The sequence below is a fragment of the Sceloporus occidentalis genome, unplaced genomic scaffold (genome assembly GCF_023333645.1).
Source record: "Sceloporus occidentalis isolate IW3139 unplaced genomic scaffold, rSceOcc1.0.p SCAF_9, whole genome shotgun sequence".
NCBI lineage: Eukaryota > Metazoa > Chordata > Lepidosauria > Squamata > Phrynosomatidae > Sceloporus > Sceloporus occidentalis.
In genome coordinates, this window is record NW_028316989.1 from 43,727,341 (window position 1) to 43,753,657 (window position 26,317).

The window sequence follows — 26,317 nt, forward strand, 5'->3', positions numbered from 1 at the left end:
AGCACATTAGGGGATCTCATTACCGGCTCCATCGCTCAGCTCCAGTGCTACTCTTCACCTCTCTTTAGTTCAGAAGGCCACCTGGCTTTATGGTCTTGAAGGCTTTTCAACACACTTTCTGCCACTCCATTCTGTCATATTCGAGCCTCGGGCCATAAATGAAGCTACTCATCTAAATACTGAACATGGTTTTGATGCAAGATCTTGTACCAAAGGGAAAAAATCTAAAGCTGTATTTTGACAGTGTATGTTACCTTGCTTCTGACTGGTGTCGTTTCAGCTCACATTTTCAATGTATTAGTCTCATATTGTGAAGACTGACAGGTGGCAGCTCAGAGATGACTGCCCTTGCCTTTCATACACAACTGAATTCCAAAATCAGACTGGATTTGAGAAGAATGGGGCTTTTTGCTATTCCATTCTTGCCCATCTAATTTCCATCCCACTCTTCCTGAACTCTTAGTTAACTTAATGAATTCTATGTTGAATGTATTCTTATTTTTTAAATCTTTTTAAAGTATGTAATTTGTTTTAATCATTGTAATAATTTAATTCTGTTTTAATGTACTATTTTTGTATGTTTTTATTTGCATTGTTGTTTTTAATGTTGTAAACTGCCCTGAGTCCCAGTCTTGGGAGATGGGTGGGATATAAATAAATAAATATAATAATAATAATTGTGCTGGCCAAATGGCCGTAATAAAGTTATTATTATTATTATTATTATTATTACTATTACTATTACAGTGGTGCCTCGGGTTACGAAATTAATTCGTTCCGCGGCCGCTTTCGTAACCCGAAAAGCCTTCGTAAGCCGAATTGCCATAGGCGCTAATGGGGAAAAGCCGCGATTCCGTGCGAAAAAGCCGAAAAAAGCACCAAAAGTTTTTTCGTAACCCGAAAAAACATTCGTAACCCGGAACAATAATTCCCTATGGGATTTTTTCGTATCCCGAAAATTTCGTAACCTGGGTATTTCGTATCCCGAGGTACCACTGTATTATTATTCTAAAATTAATTCCAAAATTGCAGCCTATCCATAGTTTTCAGTCTTTTTAGTGTTCTCTCCCATCCTTAAAGAAAAGATAATCCTAAGAAAAATGCTACTGGAGCTATGTGTTTTTTTGTTTGTTTGTCGTTTGTGCCAGCATGAAGTATTTAGACATTGTGCCAGTTCAGGGATTTTACAAATCTTTGCCACAGTGTCTCATAGAGATCAGACAAGGCATGACCTCCTTGGCTAGCTGGCCTTTGCCATATGCTTATGACCTCTATGCCCCTATATGTCTTTCCAATCTCGACCCATCTTGACATTCTCAAAGAATCAACCTTTCTCTCAGCCTAGATCTTGAAACCATCCCATGTTCTGCTCTCTCAGGTCTTGTGCATTTCATTTCTGCTTCTTTGAGCTGAAGAAAACAACCATTTTTAAAGGTCAGCAGGAAATCATTGTCCAGCTGTCCCTTCAGAAACCCATATGGCTCTTTAGCTGCAGAGAACATCAGCTGTGAATTTCAGCTCCATGAGGATTTTAGCTGCTCATGTCAAATGGGCATATGGGGATTTCCATTGAATGCATCCAATGGGGCCTCTGTATTAGTCCTAGAATGTTTGTCTCAGACTTTCTCAATCCTGGGTCCCCAGATCTTCCTGCATTACAACGCCTATAACCTCCAACCATCTGGGATGTGAAACGTCCAACAACATTTGATGACCTAAGGTTGAGAATGGCTGGAAAGCAAGAGAGGAGTTCTGCTGTACTGGACCAGATCTATCTAATCCCCAACATTTGCTTCCCAGACCAGTGAGATGCTCCTGGGAAGGTAGAATGGTCCCTTCCCTGTTGTATCTACTTTTTCATCTACATATGTTCATATTAACTTTTGTGACTAATAGCATTTAGTTGGACAAATGCTGTGAATATTGTAATCTTTCTTTAAAGCCCCCTGTATGCACAAACACAACCCATTTTCTTAGTTACATGCAAACAGCCATTATTCTTTTTTCTGCTGGTGAAATCCATACAATTATTGTGGTGTTATGTGAAGGTGCAGTTTATATTCTTTTTAATAGTTCTATGCCCATACTGAAAATGAGACTAGGAAAGGCTAGAGATGGGAAGGGCAGAGATGAAATAACTAGACAATATCTAAAGAGTAAAGATATACACAGGGTCACCATGAGCGGAGGTTGACTTGAGGGCAGCCAACAACAACAACTGGAGGTAAAAATAATATTTGAAAATAAAATGGAAAATTGTACCCCTCACACCCCAAATAATAAAGTCCATAAACCCTGGTTTTTAAACCCAGGTCATTAAGCAGAGGCTGGATGGCCATCTGTCAGGTATGCTTTGATTGGGATTTCATGCATGGCAGGGGTTGGACTGGATGGGCCTTGCAGTCTCTTCCAACTCTATTATTCTATGGTTCTATGATTCTATGATTCATAAGATGTTGTACTGGCGATTTAGTCTGTGCAAATTTTGCACGTGACAGTTTTTCATTGGAATTGGAATTTTCTGTACAGGAAAAACCTTTCTCTGCACAGAAAATATTTCTCTGCCAAAATATTTTCTGTGCAAAAATGTTGTTTCCTAGCAGAAAATGCTATTCTTTGTTAAAAACAACCGTGTATGAATTTTGGTCCTGAATTGGTCCTGAATTGAAATTTGTTTCAAAAACAGCACAGTTTTCAAAAGCTTTCTTGCTGTGGAAAGAAAATTGCTAAAGTTACTCATTGCTTCCTTCAAGGCAAAACTTAGTGAAGAATTACATCCCAATCCATATATTAGCACCTGAATCACTGACAGCAATGGAAGGATTGGTCTATGTCTTAATCATGTCAATTTTATACATGTCTTTTCCTAACTCTGCTCCAACTTATCCAACTGATATAAGTCTTTGATTATTTTTTATAAAACACACATTCAAAGCACATTATTAGTCATGTTCTTTTTCTCATAGTATGTATTTTGCATGCATTATATCCTAAAATGTACATTTATTGCTATTATTGTACTTTTCTGAGCCAGGAAATGTATGGCAAAGCTTGTCAACATGAAGACTGAGGAATAACAACATTCTAATCTACCTAGTAGGATGAAATAATTTCATTTAAAAACCAAGAGCCATCAAAGTACTCAGGCATCCTTAACTATGGTATATTTATCTAACAAGATAATATCTGGCTGAATAGTCAATACATTTCAAACTGATCTTCTTTTCCTCCCTTCTTCCCTGTGCACTAAATATCCCTGATATGATGGTAACCCATAACACAGTAGTAATCACAGTCATTGCAGCAAACATATATTTGCAAATAAGTAATAAGTTAGCAGATTGTAGCAATGACAACCGTAACTCATGGATAGTTTTAAGGAGGTTTTTATGTACGTGGTGAATAAACATGTAGGTTCATGTTTCTCTGGATATACTGGTTGCCTTTTGGTTTCAACGTATGCCATTAGTGCTGTCTTGTTTGCTTGAATTTGGGTCCTGGCAGCCATTTTCCCTGTTACTGCAGCCTTCTATTATGGGTTTTGCAATTATTAGTTGTTGATGTTGTTGTTGTCTGCCATCAAGTCAGCTTCTATTTATGGGTGGCCTCTGAATGAGAGATCCCTAAGAGCCCTGGTCATCAACTGCCCTCTTCACATCTTGCAAATTCAAGGCCATAGCTTCCTTGATTGAATCCATCCACCTAGTCTCCCTCTTTTATTATTGTCTTCCACTTTGCCAAAAATGAATCATTTTTTGCAATGAGTCACATCATCTCATGATACGTCTGAAGTACCACAACCTCAGTTGAGTCCAGCTGCATCATTATACATAGCACTACTTACACTTGTCCTCTGATTTTTTTTTCCCCCTTGATAGCTGGCTGAGTCTCTCTCTGACCTGGGAGCCTCATTTTCCAGCACTATCTCTTGTTTCATTTTCAATTGGCTCATCATTGTAAAGTTTTTGAGCTAAAAGGCATCCAGGAGTGATTACTGTTGCCTTTACAAAGTACAGTCTGCCCATCGTATCCATGAATTCTTTACCCGTGGATTCAGCCAACATGGCCTAAAAATATTTTTTAAATGTATATCAGTTTCAAAAAGCAAATCTTGATTTTGCCGTTTTATATAAGGAATACCATTTTACTATGGCATTGCATTTAATGGACATTCACATATTTTGGAGATCCTGGAAACAAGCCCAGTAGATACCAAGGGCCCAATGTACATGAGTGTCTCTCTCTCTCTGTGCATGCCTTGAAGTCATCTATTGATTTATAGCGGCCCTATGAATTTCAACATGTTTTCTTAGGGAAGGAATATTGAGAGGTGGTTTGCCTTGCATTAATCTGAAACGCAGCCGACAGCACCTGGTATCCCCCAGGATTAACCTTATTTAGGGCCCAAACAGACAGGCCAAAATAAAGCTGCTTCAGGTCACTTTGGAGGTATGCTGTTTAAATGATACATGCATCCTAAGAAGCTGGACATCATGCCAAAGCCATGCTCCAGTCCTAAGGACTAGAAAGCAGCTTTGGCACAGCTTCTGGCCTTTTAAGATGCATGTGTCATTTAAACAGCACATCTCCAAAGTGCCCCAAAGCAGCTTTATTTTGGCCTGTCTGTTTGGGCCCATAGTTTCAATGATCCAATAGGATCTGGTGCCTTTAGCATATTTAGGCTTTCACTAACTCCTTTGGTGCTAGTTATAGTGCTGCCCCTGCTGCATAGAGCTACATAAACTATGGTCCTGCTCAAAGATACAAGGCATCATGACCTTTTTCATCTTGCCACTGTATGAACAATGGAACATGTCTGGACCGAATGCTCAGCGGTCCTTGTAAAATGATGTGTGTGTATTCAAACACAATTTCATTGCTGTGCCTTCCTAAATTCCACCCAGATTTCCCATTAATCAGAATTCAGGGACGGCACTGGATGATGCTTACTAAGGGATAAAATAAGCCGAGGTCTGACAGCAAAGCAAAAGTACAATTAGTCCATACATTCCTCAAACAAGGGGACTTTAAAAATGTGAAAAGAACAGCCATCAAGAAAGGATGAGGGATCAGAGGAACAATGCGCAAAGAAGCTTAGTGTACTGACAGAGCTCCAGATGCTCTTTTTTTGTCTTTGTTTTCCCTCCCACCCCCCTTCAAAAACAAAAGTCTCTCTGTGGTTGTCTTTGTGCCGAACCACCATTTCAAAACAAACGTTCGTCTCCTCTCAGGTCCCATTTATCTTAAAAGATGAAATCATTTTATAAACCACTGGTTTCCTCTCTGAGCAAGTCAAAGTCTTGCTGGCTACAGCTTGCTGAATGTCAGCTCCCTCCCCTTTCTGTAAAGAACGTTCCTGCCACTGAAATGTAAATTGGCTTTCTGATTAGATTTCTTTTTTTAACGGGGAAAAAATGATAATAGACGCTTTGGTAGAAAATGCTCCCTCGAATCAGACTGAGTTCCATAGGGTTCTTACCCCCCTGTTGTGCATGAGAGATCTCCGTCTCTGAGTCACCAAGCAATGTGTCTGTCACCTCCAAAAATCCTCTCTGTCTCTCTTTCTTTCTCTTCATTTCATCTTCTTCCTTTTATTCTAAGAGAGCCTGGATGGATTATGGAGAGGCTAGTGGATGTGGCAGGAATCCTGCAGAGATGATGTTCCATTCCTGGCTCTCTCATGGTGTATTTTTAGAAGCCCTCTGAAAACGCCATGATCTCTCAATGCCCCAGTTTCCATACTTCTCAAACTGGGGCAACAGTACTGAAATTCCCTGTCTGTCAGTCAAGGACATTCAAGAAAGGTCACCAGTGTCCATGATCAACTTTTCTACTTCCTGTTAAATCTCCAGATCAGCTTATGTTTTGGTCCTTGCTGTGCCCAATAATGTTTTAAATTACCTTCTTGAACATGAAATAAAGTTATTTCTGCATTGTGGAGGTGCAGCAATGCACTGCAGAATTGATGCCACTTTAACTGCCATGACTCTATCCTGCAGAATCATGGCATTTGTAATTTAGATCTCTGATGGACCAGGCTGAATACCAGACTACAAATCCCAGGGTTGTTTTTTTAGGATAGAGTCATGGCAGTTAAAGTGGTATCAAACTGTTTTAATTCTTCAGCGTGGATACCTCCTGGAAGAACTGTAAATGTCATGACTCTTACAGGAATTTCTTCCTTAACTAGGAAAGTTTGTGTGTGGGGTGGATGGGTTCAGGGTTGATCCAAGACTAATGTTGGAGTGACGGTGGCTTATACAAACATTTTTCCTCTTTGCAGATGCAGTTTAATAGCACCTGAATGACGGTTGAGTGAAAATGGAATTCAAAAGGAGCAGAACACGAAGCCAAGTGAACCCACTGCGCAATGGAAGAACAGAATGAGAAACATGCACTCGCCCTTACATCTGAGTATTTGACCGCATAGACAAATCAGATTGGACCTCTCTACGTATTTTCTTAAAATCTGTCTTGGCAACAAAGGACTAAACTCCGGCAAAGCATTTGACAGAAAAGCCATATGAATGGAACATCTGCTCTGGATTTTAGCACTAAGGGAGTTGATGACCCAAATGTTTGTTCCATTTGTTTGTGTTTATTCTGTTAAGGAAAGTTTGGGTAGTCTGTCTTTAAATGTACGAAGGACCATAGACTAATAACCAAATAGATCCAAGCAGACACACACACCGTCATCTGAAGAATACCAGCATTTGCTCTTTAAAATAATGAGGAAGCACCCCTCAGGGTACCTAAAAGGAGTCTCAATAAATTATTCTGGGAAGTGTTGAGGTCCAAGGGCCCATGAAAGTCCCAGCTTTTTGTCCCATACAGGTTTGCAATCTGGTTTTAATGTCGTCTTCTTCTTTTTTAATCCGCTGCTTGTTATGCGCTCTTGTTATGGCCTATGGCAGAAAGAAATAAACCTGAACTGTGCCAAGTGAAAAGTGGAGAATGATTATGTGGTACAGGGGCTTTTTTTCTTCTTCCTGGAAAACACTACAGAAAGGATAAATAATGACATTTCCCAAGCTTTTTGGGTTACCAAATCCAAAACCTCCGGCATGAGATTCTCAACCCTAGACAAAGAACATCTTGCACGTTCCTCTCATTTCTTCTATGGCCCTATCCACTGCAGAAATACGATGCGTTTTGGGAGACACTTCATAGCACCACCGTGGGGTTCCTTACTTGAATAACCTGACATTAGGCTCAACGAAACATCCAATTCTCTCCTCACTGCAGATACCATGGCTAGGCTCCAAGTAACTGAAGCCTCAATTTTCACTTCCAACTCAGCTCTTTATTGTAAGGGATGGCATCATCCAACATTGTGTATCGCTCCAAATAATTTCTTTCTGCCTTACCCTGTAGCTGGGCGCAAAAAGAGCAACAAATGACAAGCAGCTAGACCATCTTCCATACAGAGTAAGGCAAAATGTTGCTTGTTAATTCATCCATTAAGGTCTCCCTCCACCCCCAGTAGTTCATACACTGCTAATATTCCTCCTTTCACCATTAATTTTTCATATGCTGTTTTTGTTGTTGTTCATTTGCTTTTCTCCCAATAATGAGACTCAAGGCAGCCAATAACATATTTAAAGCAAGACAAGTTTAAAACAATGCAAAAGCCAAGTTGTCAAGTAGTTGGTGACCATACCCTCCGACAGTTCCAACTTGGCAGGGCAGTCATCCCACTTTCCAACTGCAGCGAAATGAACTTTATTTTGCAACTCCAGGGCAGTTTTCATGAAACATTTGGTGTAATAATGATATAAGTAACAGAAAATAAGCTAATGTATAGTTTGCACAAATAAAAGATGTTAAGATAAAACAACAAAATTAGAAGAAAGAGATGGAAAAAGAGAACCTGAGTAGAATGAAGTCATTTGTATTTGAGATATATGGTCATGTGTGTCTATGTGGGGATATATATATATATATATATATATATATATATATATTCGATTAAAATGGTAATAAAAATTATAACTAAAAAAAGAAACTTTTTTCCAACTATCTATTCTTTATTTTTTAAAAACAGTGATTATCTACCTAATGCAACAGTTTGTATAACAGATATAAGATTTCTCTACTAATGGCAACAGTAATGACTTGATTTCTGGAGCTCACTAATGATCAACAAAACAAATGATTTGCAAAGCTAACATTGCCAGCTCTAAATGTAGTTAAGCCTTTCTTATTGGGCGGGGGGAGGAATTAATTACAAATGCCTGGTTATTTATTATAAAAAATTAACAGTCTTATTTGTAACTAACTATTCTAAGCTTTGACAATGACGCATTAATATCCGAAACCAGAGCTGCTCCATAATTTTATTTTAAAGAGGAACCCAGACTGCATTGGAAGAGTTAAAGCCACGTTTAATAACATAACAAATTGGTTCTAGCAAGGATTGCATGGCTGTGGCTGTCCAATTACTTGCTGCAGGACACAATGGGCAGCAGAGGCTGGTCTAGGTTGGAAAGAACATTTTCCTTCTATGTCAACAATATAACATACAAATGAAGAGGTGGATTTACAAATGCCTCGCTTCATTCTGACGCTGCAGGGCTAAAGAGAATGGCTGGCTGGCTGCACTGGGCTTGCAACCTGAACTGATATAGAAAATTATATGATCCAAAGAGAAGCTTTAGCAGACCCTCTATATAAAAGGAAACAGAAAGGCATGTGGGAGATGCTTTGAAATGTTCCGGTGCACCTCAGAAATCCATGCTGAATGGAAACACAAGCTGCCCCTGGTGTTCGCTGCCTCCCTGTCCTTATTTCCAATGTCTGAGGAGTTCATGATTAGACTAAGCTTCATCAAAGGGCAATTTTCATCTGCCAAATAGATTTGTACAATAAATCCATGCGGGGCAAGATTAGCGAGTAAGAAAGGCATCCGAAATCAAAAAGGCGAGCTGCTGTAATTCCACAGCAAACTTGAAAGGATGATGTCAAAATGATATTTAGGCAGTTTAAGGAGACACTATTGACTGAAGGCAATTCATATCTTTCTTTTTTTCCCTATCGCCATTGTAGTTCCTTAGCTCAATGCCAGCTGAATAAAGCCAATGGCATAATATGCAAAGCTATTTGGAAATGAATGAACGCGCGCATACAAAATTACTCACAGTATTATTACCCTTACTTACCTGCTCTGTTTCCTACTGTCCTACTTGATCAGTTCTCAAAATATGTCCTGGGTCAAACAAGGCTGTTGGGTATTAAAAAGAATTCAAGACTTCCAGGACTCAAAAGATCCACTAAGGAGGTTGTCCGTTGCCTCTATATACACAACACTGCTTTGTGTTTGCTTCCTTCCAACCATAGTTTTCTGGGGTGAGTGCATACCTCTGCTCTGTTTCACGTGGCAGATGCACTCAGTACCTCTCAATAAAGAAGCCCAACAGCATTTGAGGGGGCTATATGTTTCACCCCTCCATGACTATCTCCTAGGCTGTCCTCCATGGACACTTCCAAAATAGTGAATCATGTAAAACTCCAGTAAGGGTAAATATTTCAGTATGGTTGTGAATTAGACTTTGTATACCTATCTATTAAAACTGGAATTTTTTAAACAATTATTAATTCTGCTGTGAATGAAATAGCCAGCTGGGCAGATTTAAGGAGCATAATTTCAAACAAAGGATATTTGATCTCCCAGGTGAACTCCATAAAATACTTTAGCAGACATTAGTATTTCGTTTAAGAACTTGAAAATGTTAATTTCAACCTGGACATCTCCATTATTGCCTCCACCTTCCAATCAACTTGTGAATGTAAAATATGTCATCTGTCAGGGGAATCCACCCTTAAAACGTCTAAATTCCAAATAGCAAACCTTGATTTTTCATTTTATGTAAGGGACACCCTTTTGCTCTGCCATTATATTTAATGAGACTTGCGCATCCACAGATTTTGTTATCCACGGGGGATCCTGGAACCAAACCCCAGCGGATAACAAGGTCCCACTATATTCCCTATTTGTGGACAGAACACTAACAGAAGACCCCTTTTCTTGCCCTATCTGTCCTGTCCCAAAGAGACCATTATAGTTCAAGGCAAGGCTATCTCATTCTGTTTTATTTTAGTTTGCAAAATCTAACATAATTATTCATTAATGAATGAAAGGGGACCAAACAATGTAGAAGAAAAAACAACCAACGCAGATACTGTTCCCACACAAGGAAAAAACAAAAACAAAACAATAACAGCAGCATTACATAAACAGATATAGAAGATAGGAGCATGCTGTTTTATTTTGATCAGTTTCAGACCAAAATGATGGACCTGGAAAGCTCTAGATGTTTTCCACCTCCATGGAGTCAGATCTGTTCTGATCTCATCCTTGTCATAATTGGTGTGTGTGCTGTAATTTATCCATATGGCTTACTCTCCATTTCCAACCTGGGTGATGCCCAAAAATATGTCAGCAGTGAGAGGAAAGGACTGATTTAAGAGGTGTCATTCCCACAAAAGGGGAGTTAGGCCTTTTGCTAATGGAGCAGCAGAAATAGAGGTCCTAGGATTCCACTTGGAGTAGACTTTGATGTTGCTTCCAAAAGTCAAGCTGTCTTTACGATCTGTGGTCTAAAGCCATTTCTTCCCCCTTTTGGGTAACATTTTTTGTTACATAAAACAGCTATGGATGATGCATCATTCACTTGTCTTCCAGGCTCAGATTCAAAATCCAATTTGCAAGTTCCAATAGTTGAAGAAGGGCATGGGAAGGTCAATTGTTGATGCAATGTGGAAAGTCAAAAGGACAGTTTGTTTCACACTGCACAGCTCTCCACAGACCTGGCTGTATCTATCTCTCTGCCCTCATATCAGAAGATATCCATGCCCAGGACTTTTGTCACTCTAATTCTAACACTCTTACAATAACAATCTAGTTGTTCTCCTTTGCTTAGAATGATCACACTTCCAAAACACCTATATGCTCCTACCTCTCTCTGTTCTATTATCAAGGTTTCTACCATGGTACATAGAACCCCTTAGGCTTACCCTTTCCTTGTTGGTCTTTTCCTAGTAAAGATCCAAAATTGTAGTCAGTCCTTCAGCAGTTAACTACTCCATTATACTTAATGGTTTTAAAAGAATATGCTGGACTTTTTAGTATTGTATGACTTTTGTTAATATGACTTTTATTAATCAATGTTTCAATATGCATGGTTAAATAAATGACTAGATAAAGACACATGTGAGAAGCATATCCTCCAAATGTCCCAGTTTAGCAGGGACAGTCCCCATTCATCCCCCGCTGTCCCACTTTGTCAGCTGTTTTTAAAATGTCCCAATTTCTCTGTGGAATCCAGGACAAACTTGGGATAAATGCTCTTTCTTTCACTCACACACACACACACTTATACACAGAAACAAGACACACAGATACATAAATGTATAAATAATTTTTAAAACTTTCAAAAAAAAATAAATTTATTCAGTAGGTCAAATGACGTAACATGACTTAATACAGAAAGATCAGGAGCTAGTCTACACTGTCCAAAAAACCCGAACCCTCCCTCTAGCCCAGTGGTTCCCAATCTGTAGGTTGGGACCCCTTTGGGGGTCGAATGACCCTTTCATGGGGGTCGCCTAAGACCATTGGAAAACACATATTTAATTACAGTTATGAAGTAGCAACGAAAATAATTTCATGTGTTTGAGTCACCACAACATGAGGAACTGTATTAAAGGGTCGCAGCATTGGGAAGTTTGGGAACCACTGCTCTAGCCTCCGCGATCTGTCCACATGATGTACAACCTTCTCCAGAGCAAACAGCTGCTTTTGGGCATTGAACTGGATTTAATAAAGTCACAGGTTGCTCTAGAAAATCTGACATCTCTGACATGTGGACATGTGGTTGGATTTGGGTAGCTTGCAACCGTCATCACTTTTTCAAAAGGACCACCTGCTCTGAGCCCCACCACTTGTTGCAAAAGAAAAGTTCATTTCTTCTTGAGTCCTCCACCACCAGCACCTTCCTGTGCAAGCAGCGCACTCACTCCCCAACCAGCAGAACCCCATTGTCAACATATCACTTGCCTGGCATCAGAACAAGGGATGTCTTCAGCAATGATGGGGGAGAGATTTATCTGATGCCAGGGCAAACAACGTTTTGATAGAAGGGATCTGGAGAGGTGCTTGACTGGGAAGATAGCAGTGGTGACCCCAAGGATGGCACAGCAGTGGTGATTCAGCTTTGGCGGGGGCAAGGATGGCACTGGCCTGCTTTCACACAGCTAAGTGTGGCATTAAGGGGCAGCTTTGGGGCATAATAATCTGATTTGCACCAGGACGATTTGTGCTAATATAGTCAAGCCCAACGTATGTTGATTTAAGACAATAAGTTAATTAAAAGAATCATATATACATAGGAGAGTTTCAAACCCTTAATGCTCTTAGCTCAAAGGTGAAAGAATATCAAGAATTCAGATTTAGAAATAAAAAATAAAGGCTTGAAAAATCTGTCCTGCAGATACAGACGTATAAAGATATAGGATAGTCCTCCACCCCAAATGTGACATCTCCTGACGTTTAAGACTACAATGCCCATTATCCTTGCCTTTGGTTATATTGTCTAGGCTACATGGCTGTTATAGTCAAACACTATGCGGAGGCGGCGCCATGTTAAGAGAGGCTGACATAGAGCACTCTGTCCAAAGGCCTCACTGAATATTCCAGAGGGATCTCTCTGTTAAGAACTCTCATCTCCAGGAAATTATTTTAAGTACAATAATTTATTATTTCAGGGGCTCATTATATAACAGGTGGACAGTTATCCAACTTAGTATAATGTGATTCTGCTGTCTTTCATTATCCAGTTTTGTTCAGTTTCTCCCTAGTGGGAGACTTCAGGACTTTGGCCCAGAAATCCAAGGCCTCCAAATTCAATAATCCCGGCTTACCACATTGTGAAGTAAGTAAAATAATACAGTTCACTATAACTACAGAGGCTGGGGAGAGAGACTGTAAGAGCATGGATTCCAAAGTCTAAAATTATCTCACTGCACCATTGCAATGTCACCCTACAATTTTACAAGGGAATAATACCTATTTCCCCCCTCTTTTTTTCAAAACCTTACATATAAGCATAGATACTGCCATGCCCTCCAACCATCCTGATTTGGCAGGGAGAGTCACATTAATCCTCTTGTCATCCCACTTTTTCAGCTTCTTCTAAAACATCCCAGTTTCTCACTCCTCCTTCCACTTCCTCCCTTTTTCCTTGGATCACTTCAAATTCTGCCAAGAGCGTTTAAAGTGCAAAAGTAGTTTCCACTCCATTAATTCAGCCAAGGAGAGAGGAGAGGGAGAATCCTGCCCTTCCCAGTAGATCCAGGCAAAAGCAAACTGTTGCAGCCTCTCTTAGCTTGTATGTTCTTCCTCATTCATACGTTTTACCATTTTGACCACCCATTAATGTTGCTTGGCCACATGTGTCCAGGTTTTCCTATGTGAAATTTTAGAGTGTGTGTTAAATCAGCTTTGCATAGCACAGATCAGCTCAGGTGGTTGTGCTAAACAGCTCTTGTGTTGAATGGCCACACTTGTGCAACTGAATACACAACTGGATGCACCACTGAATCTGCAAGTGCATGCAAATGTATAGCTGTCTGCACATTTGCATTTGCTTGCACGGTGGCGTGGAAACTCTGCTTCCACAACCATGACTGAATGAAGACATTTCACATCAGACAAAATGTTCAACAACTTGTGTAAGACACCAAGAGAATTCTAAGTACAGATTCGTCTTTACTGGATATTTTGTTTTCCGAATTGACTGATATGCACACAGCCAATCTACTAATTTGTAATGCCAGCAACTGCTCACAGGCTCCTTTCAGAGTGTGCTAACACCACACTATAGGCATTAAACTCATATAGGCCTTGCTGTGACCTTCATGTCCATGTACTGATCATCTTAAGACTAAGAGCTACCTGCAATTTCCCCCAAGTTACAGGTCAAAATTAGCTCCTAATGCGATTCTGAATAAAACTAGGTATTAAATTTTGGTTCCACCATCCCAGAGGAAATAAACAAAGCAAGAGAAAATATATTGTTGTGGATTCTCTTCTGTTTTATAACAGCAGTTTCAGATAAATCTCTTTTGCCATGATTAGATCAGCACCAGCATTTCCTCTTTTATTTGCAAGTGTTCTCAAAAGTTTACGCATGTTATATTGCAATTGAGGTTAATCAGAGGACGTCTGCATGAAATGCATTATATATATATATATATATATATATATATATATACACACACACACACACACACACACACACACACACATATATATACACATATACATATACACATACATATATATATATATAATGCCCAATTCCAAACAAACTTATGCAAAAAAAAGTTCCTTTGATTTGGATAGAACCTCTTTCACTGTAAAACTGTAACCCTATACAACATACCAGAATGCATTCTATTAAGCATTTTGATTTATCTCTGAATAATCGCACAGCATCTACTATAAGCAAGCTTAGAATTTAAAGATGAAACAACATTTCTCATTTTGGGGAGGAATATTTTTTACTGTAAGTTCCATATGTCAGGGACTTTCTCATGCATCTGAGGTCAACAGAACATATTTTAAGGCAATGATTATCTGCAATAAGATTCTAACTTTGTATTTGGGAAAAAAACATTTTTTTCACATTTTGAAGTTAAATCTTGACATACCCTTCTTGAAGACAAAAATCTCAAGTCTCTTGATTAAGTAAAACAGAAACATTTTCATTAAGGAATACCTTTTTAAACCCAATGGCCACTACCAAGCTGTAACTCACATCCCACTGAAAGTAATGGGACAACTTCCATTGATTTCAACCAACTAACACTGAAATAATGGAGATAAATGAGTTCACATCTAGGTTTGTTTAAGTAGCCTAAATTCAAAAGTAAAACGACCTCCACATTCCCCCGCATTTTGTCTCGGTTTTCCTTTTTTGCTTTGTGCATTTTCCTTCCCTCATTCTGTAGATATTGAGGAGACATAAAACAGAGTGGTTGTAATGGCGAGACAAAATGAGCCACTTCATTCCCTTAAAATCTCTATTGTACAACTTTCACAAGCATTATGAATTCAGGTACAACAACAGTGCATTGCTCCAGCACCTAATGGTAAACTCTTTCAACCCAGCAGCAGGAAGCAGATGAATTCTGACAGTTGAATTCCACCGAAGCATGCGCCAGGGGAAACCTTTCTTCAAAGATGGATCCATATGGCACTTTAACAGATGGACCACAACACGGCAAGAAACAAGTAACCAGCTCTTGTCCTAACTTGCCTCATGGAAAAAGATAAGAAACCTCCTGTCTTATTAAGGAACATAGGCTTTCACTGAAAAATAGCAAAAGGAAATTCACAAATAGGAGGTCCATAGTATATCAAGCGGTTTGCCTTCTGGGCTTGTTACCATGAATCAGTGAGCCCTGTTTAAAAGAGCAGGCTTTCCGACTTACAACTATAGCTGGGTCTCAAAATTCTCCATCTTATTTGGGGATTAAGAAATGTTTGAGGGGTCAGTTTCAAAGAATTTCTCCACAGTGGAGATGAACTGGGGAGAAAACTGTCCAACAGCTTTTCAGAGATGGGGTTCATCACTAGCAAAGTCTACTTTTTAAAAACATTTTTGAGGTTTCCACTGTTACTTAAAATGGTAAAAGTAGCAACTCAGGGGCTCGACAGGTGGGCAGCTCCGTGCCACCCTTCTTTGCCCCGCATCATTGCCACAGCAATGATGCACTCCCATTTGGGAGCAAAAAGAAGCTGCCGAAAGCAGCTTCCTGAAAGGGGCACAATTGGCAAGTTTGCGTGCCCTGATCACATCACTTCCGGCCGCCACCGTTTGGGCACTGTGCCACGCTTGCACCATGGCACCCCATGTAGATGGTGTTGTGGCAGCCTCCTCGCATACTAGGGCTACTGGGCATGGAAATGCCCAGCCTCATGTAGCCCTAATATGCAGTGAGGATGCCACAAAGTGCCTGTCTGTACTGGGCCTCAGTTGACCATTTTTCTTCCTCATTGGAATTGTTTGAAATTGTGCCTTCAGTATTTCACTCTGAAGAAGCACCCATCCACTTTGAACTCCCTTCTTGTTTAGTATTTCTGACTATGGGATCACACCCCAAATTTCCCTAAGTTTACTGAAATCGGCTTTCTTAATGTCTAGAATGCATGTCTGGCTACATTTGGCTTCCCCTTTCCACTGTATAATAAACTCCAGAAGACAATGGTCACTCCCAACTACAGATCCCACCACTTTACTCCATTAACAAAGTCTTCACTGTTGGTGAGGATCAGATCTAACATAGCAGATCCCCTTGTTGCCTTTTCCACCTTCCGGACAATGAAATTGTCTGCAAGGAATTTGCTAGACCTTCTGTTCTTGGCAAAGTTTGGCTTCCAAAAAATATCAGGATAGTTGAAATTCCCCGTTATTGCTTCATCTCTTCTTTCCGAATGCGTGGCCATGTATGTTCTTGTCGTAATAATTTGGTACAGAGGACCAACAATTGACCTTGGAAACCTCTGCCATCAGCTTTTATGCAGGTCACAGAAAAATCATTTCCCTTCACTTACTAATAGCTTTCATTCCTATTGTTTCATCATCTTCAAGCCAAGGGAATGAAAGCCTTCTGTTCCTGTCCTGGTCACCTTTATCAGCGGAGAGACTCTTTTCCTTTGTGACTCAGTCAGAAAGTGAAGAACAAATGGGGTGAGTAGAGTTGAGATTTTCCCCTCCTCTCTTCCTTTAGTAGAATAAAATCTTGTGTGAGATCAATAGTTTATTTGGTTTTATGTTTCTGTTCCTTAAGGGCAGCTGGCTTATTGCATTTCCATTGATCAGACACACATGCAGGGCAGCTCAGTGGAGATCAACCAAGTGCTGCGATTTAATTCCCAACAATTTGAAGCAAAAATGACTTTGAGATGAAGAGAGGGGAGGGAGCTGGCATGAAAGAGGGATGGCCACTCTTTACTTTTTACTGTATATCGCACTGCCATCTTTTACTTTTACCTAGCCCTTATCCAACTAGATTCTAAATGTTGAGTTCCATATAGATAGCATTTCCTTTCTCTAGAAGGAAAGCCAAAATGCAAAAGTGAAAAGCATCAACATTTGATCAGTTTGTTGCCGGTTCACTTCAAATTCGATCAGGGAGGTCAGCTGTTCAGCTGCATTTAAACAAAAATCCTCCACGAAGCAAGAAAACTAGGATCTGAGAGAGAATGGTAGGCCAGAACCTGGGGAAAGGGATTCCTGGGGAAAGGGATTCCTGGGGAATCAGATCTTCCAGTACAAATTGAACTGAATCTCTGGGAGCAATGCATTGATAACGAAGTGGAAGAGGGGGAAATTCATTTGTTTGCATTTTAATGTGAAAATTGCTATAGACAGCAACCTTTGCAGACCTATACTCGCTAATTCCTAGTCTGAATGGCTGCAAACTTCTGTGTGTGTTTATGGGCAGATGGGCATGGAACTGGTTTTATTACTCAGTCGATACAATTAGTCCGCTTGAGAAATGCATGTTATTGAGGCTCAATCAGGAGCAGTTAACCAGATTATATGGGCTTTATTTCCTTTTATGTATTTTGATATCATCTCTTCTCTCCCCTCTTCCACATCTGAAACACACACACACACAACTTGTTGTTGTTCTCCTCCTTTTGGGGCTACTGAATGTCTATATCAAACAACAGGATTATTGTCAGGAATTCCATGAGATTTACTGGTCATAATTACCAGCAAAGATGAGACAGATTTCAAGTTGAACTAAAAGCCCCAAAATGTTTACGAGAGCCTTGAAACAGGCAGATCGGTCATAGAAGATGCTATTGTTTTACAAAGGATTCTATAGCCAACTGTATAATATATCATTCTGTGGAGCATAATCGATCATTCTTTCTGACAGAGTGCAATATAGCCAAAGAAATGTTGAATAATTTTCAAATCATGTGGCTGGAAGTGTTCTAAATCAGTTTGGATTAGAGCAGTGGTGGAACTGAAGCCAGATCCAGAGAGTAATTTTGAGGCGTATATATCCATATGTATATATACATTGCATGTACATATAGTAGCATGTAGTGTCACTATACCTGACAGTCCTGATTGAAATCTATATAAGAGGCTACTGTTACAACAGAATATGGAGAAACAGAATGGTTCCCAGCTGGCAAAGGACCTAATCTTCAGGCCCTAGAAGCAATGGAGGACAGAAGCTCTTGGAGATGTATCATAAATAATGGACTTCGCTAAGATGAGAAAATATTGGACTCAGATACATTCTATTATGGAAGAAGTTTAAATTCCAGTTAAAGCTGGAACTTTTCTTACTGGTGTTGATAGATGGACAGATCGGGAAGAAATATGGAAGAATAGTCCAAGATATGGTTAATGATGCTGAAAACGCTACATGCAAAAGTAGAAGGATGTGGATATATATCCCTTCACAGGAAGAATGATTGAAAAACTGTATGAGAGAGGTCTGTTAATCACTTTTTTTAAAAGCATGAGAACATAATTGATTTTTAAAAGAATTGGGGGGGGGGGAATAAAAAGTTTAGGATTTGAAGAATAGTAGAATGGAATAATATGTAAATGTGTGCACTATATATACTGAGAGGAAGCAGGATCATTTGAAAATTATAACTATCCTTTAGTCATTTGGAAGTCATACATATCCCCCCTTTTGTTGTTGTTATTATATTGTAATTTTGTGTAGTGAGTTATTTTGTGCAGTTAGTTGTTTCGTTTGTATGTGCGGATTCCCATATTTTTCAACAATTGTATTTTATTTGTATTTTATCTGATTTATTTTTATACTGGTCAGTGACCAAAATAAATTGTTGTTGTTTCTCATATTTATTGCTTTATATTATTAAATGTTGTATATTAATAAAATAGTAGTAACTCACTACAACATTTGTATGTTACACTCATGTGGACTGGGCCAGGGATGGTGCAGATTGCCAATCTTTCTGTTGTTTCTTGATGTTGTATGAAAATGGGTCTATTTCCAGAGCCAGCTACAAACTAGAAGTAGTAGGTTTATATTCCCAGTGGCACGCTGAGAATTGCTATGGCTAGACCAGCTGTTGACTGATTTTGGATTAAGTGAACAGAAATCAATTATGGAACACTTTCATATGTAATTATATTAGAATTTTATGAAACAGAGATGATGCCATGCAGCAAACACCTTGGAATGAGTTACAAAGTGTGTGACCAGACTGAGAAAGGAGAAATCAACTCCAACTACTGAAATGAATGCTCACTGGAATGTGCATTTAGGACCACCACCCTATCAGAGTAGAGAAAGTAACCCAAGCAGAAAAGTAGAGATGTTCCATACGCAAAATATGGAAATAACCATTTACAAATATCTACTTGCTTGCCACTAGCAGTAAAATAATTGATTACCTTTAAATAGTTCTTTTCCCTGATGCAGAAGGTATAGATCTATTACCTTATTTCTGCAGTTTAACAGGAGATAAAATTAATTTCCTTTGCAATACATCTATTTGCAATTGATAAATCAGCTTGGCCACCATTTTTCATCCTTCAGCTAGCATCATTCTGCCGAAGGTGGGTGTTGGAAGACAGACGGCAACAACCGGAAATGGAGTCAAATCAGAGAAAATACTCCAGTTTGTTTCTATAAATTCTAGAAATAGAATGACATCTTGCAGAATTTCTTTTAAATTTTCTTTCTCTCTTTGCAAGGTGATGGACTACTTTCTGAAGCCTTAAAGAAAGACAAAGAAAACACGTCCAAAAACTGTTCTCGGGGAGGGGGGCTTTTGAACTTTTTTAGTTCATTTCTACTTATCTGGGGGCCCATACAGACAGACCAAAATAAAGCTGCTTTGGGTCACTTTGGAGATACGTTGTTTAAATGATGCACGTGTCCTAAGAGTCCGGAAGCCATGCCAAAGTCGTGATCCAGTCCTAAGGACTGGAGTGTGGCTTTGGTGTGGCTTCCGGACTCTTAGGATGCATGCATCATTTAAACAGCATACCTCCAAAGTGACCCGAAGCAGCTTTATTTTGGCCTGTCTGTACAGGCCCTGGGTTTACAATTTTCTGATGTAAAGAATACTTTCATGATTTCTTTCACAAAGGGTGTCTTGACACACTGAGATACCCCATCTAGAAAATGATCAGCCACTGCAGTATTTTTCACATTTCAGGGACTTTTTGCGCGCACGGCTTGCACACGTTTTTTCGCAAACAAATTTTCACAATAGACTCCCGATGTGTGAAAAATCATTGGAACGTGCACAAAAATTCTCGTAAAGTTGTTTTCTGTTTTGTGTTTGTTTGTTTGTTTTGGAAATTATTCATTCTTGCATGCAATAATGAAACAAGCAAAGATCTAGACCCCAGCTTCCACAGACTCTTACAAACTATAGGTTTACGAAAGGTGAGAAACATACATTTTATCTATTATTCCTTGAAAGCCGCATAGCTTGCCTGTGTGAGCATGTGTGTGTGTGTGTGTGGAGTGGCAACAGCATGGATCTAGTGCTATGCCAAAGCAGTACAGTCGCCCCTCCGTTTTCATAGGGGATCTATTCTGGACACCCACCCATCCCCCAATATTCAAGCCCCATTGGCTTGAATGGTGATGCACCCCTGTGGGCAGCCACAGGCATGCGCCCCATTTTATGTTCTTCTGTTTGCCCTTTGCGTTTAATTGAGGGACATGGATTCAAAGTCTGCACAAATGGAGGGACAACTGTATTCCAATTTCCCAAAAGAAAGCCCATGAAAAAACTTCTTATTCTTGTTCTTCTTCCTTCTCAGATTACTACAGACTACCTTTGAGTTTCTTTAGTGTCCAAGAGTATGGTGCTGGGCTGTAGTTTCTCCTACAATAATGGTTCCCACCCATTGGTCCTCCAGATATTTAGGACTTCAGCTCCCATATTCTTGACTGTAGGCCATGTTGGCTGAGGCTTTCTGGAGCTGAAGTCCAAAACAAATGGAAGACCAAAGGTTAGGAACCAATGTCTCACAACATCCTGCACTTTTCCAGGTTGTCCATGGTTCCTGAGATAGATGATAGATAGCTTTAACTGAAGAATGGAGAACCAAGAAGAAAGATGGGTTGTATTCAGTAAGACAAGAATATGTTCTATGTAAGAGAAGACACCTCTACATACTTTCCAGATGTTTCATAAGTAAAGTAAGCCCACAAACCCTGAGGCATCCCATCCATGTAGATTTCTATGAATGTTTCTTCACATTTGAACCCCATCCCAAGCAACTTCTTTTCCATGGGTGGTCCAGTTTCCTCCAGCTTTAGAGAGATAGATGACCAGCCGTTAGTTCTCAAACCTCACCTTCATTTCTGAGATATTTGTAAGACTAGAAAGAGATGAGGGTCCAAAGGTACTGAAAGAAAGGAGAGCAGGGGACCAAGGAAAGAAAGCTGGGCAAAGACAACTGGGGAAAGGATACTGGGCCTGGCACTATTCCTATTTGGCAACAACCCATCTTTACAAGCACATTGTGAAACACATTTCCACCATTTCATGGGCATTTTACTTGTAAGTTATAAGGCCTTAAAATATCAATTATTGGAAGGTAATAGCTTTATGTTCTCTTATGTAGTTCCAACATAAATGTCAGTGTTAAGAAATGATATTTCATTTTGGGACTAACAAATCAGGGATTTAGTGTTTGGGGGAGAAATGATTGGAATTATTTGAAAGCGGCCTGAGCCAGTGAAATGGCAAACATATTTATATTCTTACAATGGAAGAGGGGAAAATACACCCCTGGGCATGTTTTAAGTGTCCTCCATCTTTTGGATAAATGGTAATGCTAAACAAAAAAAAAAGGGAGGAGAAGAAGAGGATGAAGAAATGCAAAGATGACCTTACAATAATAACCTCATGATCCAACTGGGATTAAGCTTTCCAACATACCAAAATCATTTGCAATATGTTCAGAGTGGAAATCTTTATATTATTTTATAGCTCATCTCATTCCTTGTGGACTAAAAGAGGGGTAGGTCTTTTCTCTCTCGCTCTTTCTTTCCCAACAGTGCCTCACATGTACAACTGATAGAATGTCACTTATTCCACCTTTATATTCCATCAAACAGTCAGATATATTTGTAATACATTTCAAGAGTGAACCTCGATGGAGGCAGGCCGAAAACATCCACCTGGATTAACCTCACAGGTGAAGGCAAATAATGTCTATAATTATCTCCACGCTTTGGGAGAAAACAAAGGCCTTTCTGCAATGCTTTCCTCATATTTGCACACCCCAAACTGGATTCTGGATGAGATAACTTTCTCATACTTTATCTAAGCTGCTCAGAGTGGCAAATGTACTTCTCTTCCCAAACCATGTTATCTTTACAATAATCTTCTAAGTCCTGAGAGATAACTACTTGCCCTGGGCTGGTCTACTTGCAGTTGCCATCTCAAAAGAGTCCTGACAATCTCTTCTATTTTGAATATATTTATTGTGGGTTTTAACCATGTGTTTTGATGATAGATAGATAGATAGATAGATAGATAGATAGATAGATAGATAGATAGATAGATAGATAGATAGACAGACAGATGGCAATATAATTTGCTATCACACTTTATGGCTCGTGTTTAACCATGATTCTCTTTCAGCCTGATGTACTTCACAGGTTTGTTTTGAGGATAAACTGGTGACAGAAAGGGCCATGTAGGTTAACTTGAGATCACTGAAGGAAACACTGGATATAAATGTAACTACAACTATTAGAAATCTTCAAAAACCACAGTGTTCAAAGCCTATTCACAATTTGAGATGTATCCTGGGCAAAATGCACACATGGCTGTTTTGCACAGAACACATTTTCTGCACAGGAAACAGCAGACATTTTCTATGCAACAAAACAATCAACATGCAAATTGTGAGCAGAATAAGCCCCAAACTGTGAAGGTTCTTGTCAGTACAGAATTCTTCTTGCCAGCATTTCTCGACACTCAAATAACATGGTTTCGATAACTTCTTAAAAACTATTTTGGAATACTCTATCCCTACAAGTCAACACCAAGAAACTGCTTTTTGCAGTACCCACTTCATACAACCCAGGTGTTAGGAAATGTGTGCCGTGTCCCTTTTCTCAGGAATGGGCTCTGTCTTGGAAGCTGTTCTGGCTTCACCGACTAGATCCATTCACCTCCTTAATATTCTTGTCATATTATGCTTCTGGTTGCAGTCCCAAACAGTTGCCCTGGAAGTCTTTCTGCTCCTTAGAACAGCTGCTCTGCTCTCCTCCCTGCTATGCTTCACTGCATGAAATGGTAGCCCTATGGAGTTTATAATGAGCTTTATGGTCTCTGGCTCTGATCATAAATTCGATTGCTAAATAACAAGTCATCCATCTATTAATTCCTTCTATTCAATGAACATGCCCGCCACAAAGAAATTATTTAAGTTATGCTCAGTATCCCCTTTATGTCCCGGTTTTTCCGGCTCTTTTTTGTGCCCGCGAAGGGGCACCATAGCCTCTGCCATGCGTCTTGATGATGCCCTTCTGGTGCAGCACCATTTGGGCACTGCACCAAAGGGGCATCATTATGGCATGCCAAGATGGCACCTGGGCAACTCAGTGAGGGCTTTGAATGTGGGGGTGCTCAGCTCTCACCCCACCCGCAGGACAGCGCTTTTCGCCGATCTGTACCGGGTCTGAGTTACTAAATATGGTAAGTATATCTCTCCTTGCTCAATACCTCCAAACCAGACAGAAGCCTTATTCACCCATATTCTGATCATCATGAAGCTGATGCCTAGTAAACTAGATTTGGAATGGAGTTACATAGACTTAATGGTCAATGAATTTTTCCACAAAGAATAATTTGAGCCCCTTTCTCAACCTCTACGCTTAAGATAGCATTCAGTTCATGAATAGAGCTTATATGTTTTTGTCATAGTATGCTACAGTAGAACTGAAATTAATACAATTAATACACAGCTGTTGTGTATAACATCTTTCTTTGACTGAAAAGCTGGTAAACCCAACTACATCCCCCTCTGTTGTAAGGAAACTCTTGCTCCATTTATACTAATAGTAGGAGACATATATTTGAAGCCCTGGAATTTAATCAGAAGAATGAAAAGAATATGTTTGCAAGGAGTAATGTTTGACCTTCTGGAGGTTGGAGATTTGGTTCTGATTAAATTACAAGTGTTCCTTGTTAGTATAACTAACAAAACATTTATAATTTGGCCCTGATCCCTGCTTCCTTTGCCCAAGAGTCCTACGCAGGTCTTCAAAAGAACAAGTCTTTTCCAAGACTTGGCCTTAACCATGTAACACATCTCAGGCAAAAGAATTTATGGTATCATTAGAGAGCAGATAGCTGTCAATTGTTTTTATATTATATATTGTGGGGGAAAGACCACTTGGTGAATTTCTGCTGTAAAAATCAGAAAGCTTCAGGACATTCCAAGTCTTCTGTCTGTAACTTTGATGCAACAGAAACAGAAACATACCGAGAGCTGAGCCAAACTGTGACACAGAATTTTGTGAACCCCATATATCCTTCCATTTTGTCTCGTGTTTTGGATGGAGCGGAAAAGAAGGGAAGTAAAAGTACTCACAAGGAGAAAGAAGGAAAATGCAGTGTGGAAAGGGAGTGTCAACCCAGTTTTCCTTCCAGTGCGACAAAAGTATCTTCCAGTCTACCTCTTTGCAACGCAAGAGTGTGCCTGGTGCCAATTGTCTGGACTTTGTGGCAACCATAAACCCACCTCCCCAACCCACTGGGACATTTGATCTTCCTCCATCCATTCACAGTGAGGGCAGTGTAAGTACTACTTTGCTTGTCTTTAGTTACACTAGCACACAAATCTGATTGCCTCTGTGGTGCGGCAACACTATCATATTGACCACATGATCCCATATTGCTCAGTTTGCCAAGGAAAAAGAACCATTTTTGTAATGGGTCTCAAAACTAGCAAACAGGGATGACCACATGCACGCACGCAAGAGACATGAAATAGTTCAAGTCCTCCCTGCCTTTGTATTGATAGTATGTACCCTTGAAAACTTTGACACTACGCCAATTGTATTCTGTGCTAGAAAGTTATAAGACTGAAATTTACATGAGTATATATTTGACGGTGTCGGCTTGAATACTTTTCCACATCTACCCCATTAATGACAACCTGAGTGCCATACTAGGCATGATTGCAAATAAGGAGATGCATGCCATAAACCGCAAGTAATTATCAGGTTCTCCCTTTTCTCCCCTGTAATGAATGCATCGCAAGAGAAACATGAGATGTGAATGAAGTGGATGCCTTGCACATTTCCCCCTGCATTCTGGGCTTCTTAGGAATGTGTGGGAGGGATGCAGCTTGATTACTACACAATGAGGGGAAACTCTTCATTTCTTTGGTTGAATCCTTTTTAAAAAAAGAAAACAAATATTTATTTTCAGAAGAAGCTAATCAGACAGAGGTCATCTGCATGGTTTGTCTACTGAACTGTTGTTGAGTTTGTTATTGTGCAGAGTTGATTTTAAATGTTGTTACATAGACAGCCTTTGTGGTGTTTGGACTGAAAGGAAACATATTAATAAATACATAAATTACCAAATCAGACAGAGCCAACACGAACAGGTTGATTACCTATAACCATGGTTCTCTTGAGTGGTCATCAATGGGTTTTGTGCAGGGACCCCCCTGGAATATTCTACAGCGGAGTAGCTTGGTAGGAATCCTGTCCCCATTTACTATTCATGTACAAGACCATCAAACTACTACCGTCAGTTTCAGAATCTACCAGATAATAAACAGGGACTTGAATCATAGTGGAAGCAGGGCAGGTTGTGTGAGGGCACAGATGACCACTCCAAGAGTCACACTTGCAGTTAAACAACCTGTCCTTCTCCTTTGTGATCTTTGTGCCTCACATAAATGGGTGACTATGGCTGCATCTGCACTAGAGAAATAATCCGTTGTGACACCACTTTAACAGCCATGGCTCAATGTGATGGATCTCCAGAATTGCATCTCATTGAGCCATGGCTGTTGAAGTGGTGTCAAACCAGATTATTTCAGATGCAGCCTATGAAGCTTATCCAAAGAAGTGTTCTGCTATGAACATGCCCCTTGTCTTTGCCTCTACCACAGCATTGAAACTTTGAAGACCTACTATCCATCAACAATCAAAGATGGCTTCTGTAAAAAGGATCGTGATACCAATTCAGTCTTCGATACCGGTACCAATTTCAACCTCTGGAGTGCCCTGGAACTTGCAGTGATTGCTCCCA

The 26,317-nt window shown here is 39.8% G+C and overlaps 1 protein-coding gene across 1 annotated transcript in view; it reads right to left on the bottom strand.

Moving 5' to 3' along the window:
• The window catches only part of AGBL1 (AGBL carboxypeptidase 1), a 310,343-nt gene that overhangs the window by 110,682 nt on the left and 173,344 nt on the right, over nucleotides 1-26,317 (bottom strand). The gene's annotated exons all lie outside the window — the stretch shown is intronic.